Raw genomic sequence first — 1,649 nt, forward strand, 5'->3', positions numbered from 1 at the left:
GATACAACTTCCAGCAACGGAAGCAGGAAGAAGGAGAGTTGATAGATGACTACGTGGCAGCCTTGAGACGATTAGCCATCACGTGCAAATATGGGCAGCTACAGGACGAATACATCAAAGACCAGATAGTCATGCATACTACGAACAAGTCAGTCCAAGACAAGTTGTGGGCACAGGGAGAAGCATCGCTCAAAGACGTCATCGCCATGGTGAAGAAAGCAGAACTATCGAAACGCTGTGCTGATGCGGCCAAGAAGGAAAGCACACAGAAGCAGATGGTCAACAAGATTGACGAAACTCCGTCAGCCTACAAGCAAAAAGGAGCCATGGGAGAAAGGAAGCAGGATTCCAGGTGGACAGGAAAGCAACCATCTCCCGGCAGGCAGCTCACGGACAGCAAATTCTCGTGCTACAGGTGCGGGAGCACTGCCCATTCGGCGCAAGACATACGATGCCCAGCGTTTCGCGCCAGATGCTCCTTCTGTGGCCTGGTCGGCCATTTTGAGAAAGTGTGTCGCAAGAAAGGAAAGAAATTCATGGTGAAGTGCATAGGGCAGTCCCTGTCGGAGGATCAAACGGAAGAAGACCTGGAAGACGACGACATGGTTTTATGCGTTGAAGACCAAGTGTTGGAGGTGACAGGCAAGCGCTCAGACAAGCCGCGCACGGACATGCTCATAGGAGGAGTGAAAGTGCACATCGCTATTGACTCAGGCTCTCCCTACTCCATAGTGCAGCGGTCAGTATGGGAAGAAGATTTCGTGCCCACCCTAGGATCGGAGCTACACCCGCCAGACATCCGTCCCATCTCATACACCAGCAACGCAATCCCCATGGTGGGTTTCCGCGCCCTGAAGTTCGAATTCAGAGGCAGGTCGGCGATCTGCAAGCTGTCTGTGGCAGAGCGAGGACCATCCGTGCTAGGCTGGAGAGACCAAGGTGATCTGGAATCAAGTTGGATCCAGGGGGCAAAGAGCAAATCCTCTTAACAGAAGACAGCCGCTGGCCACACCAGGACAAACTGAAGCTGGCCTTTCCCAAGGTGTTTGGCGGCACGGTAGGGAAACTGGACAAGTTCGTGCACAAGATACTCCTCAAGGAAGAAGCCCGCCGGTGTCACACAAGGTCAGAAACATCCCCATTGCCGTCAAAGATGCGGTCCAGCAGGAACTCCAGAGACTAGAAGACCAAGGAATAATTGAACCGATTGACAGCTCAGAATGGCTGGCCCACTTGGTCGTAGCCAGGAAGCCCAATGGCAAGGTACGTCTATGTGTGGACCTCTGAGAGCCCAACAAATGTTTAATAGTGGAGAAATTTCCTCTACCCAGGATCGAGGAAATGTTGGCAAGAACGAAAGGAGTGTCATGGTTCTCTACTATCGACCTCACTTCCGCGTATCATCAAATTGACTTGCATCCATCGAGTAGAAAACTAACCTCGTTCATCACACCCTTCGGGTGTTATCAGTTCCGTCGAATGCCGTTTGGACTGGCCTCGGCAGCAGCGGTGTTCCAGAAGTTAATGCACCGTTTGTTCAAAGACCTACCGGGCGTCCAATACTTCCAGGACGACATCCTGATCATGGGAACGGACCAAGAGGACCATGACAATAAACTGACAAAAGTGCTGACAGTACTACAAGAAAA

The sequence above is a fragment of the Lissotriton vulgaris genome, chromosome 6, assembly GCF_964263255.1.
Source record: "Lissotriton vulgaris chromosome 6, aLisVul1.2, whole genome shotgun sequence".
NCBI classification, from domain to species: Eukaryota; Metazoa; Chordata; class Amphibia; order Caudata; family Salamandridae; genus Lissotriton; species Lissotriton vulgaris.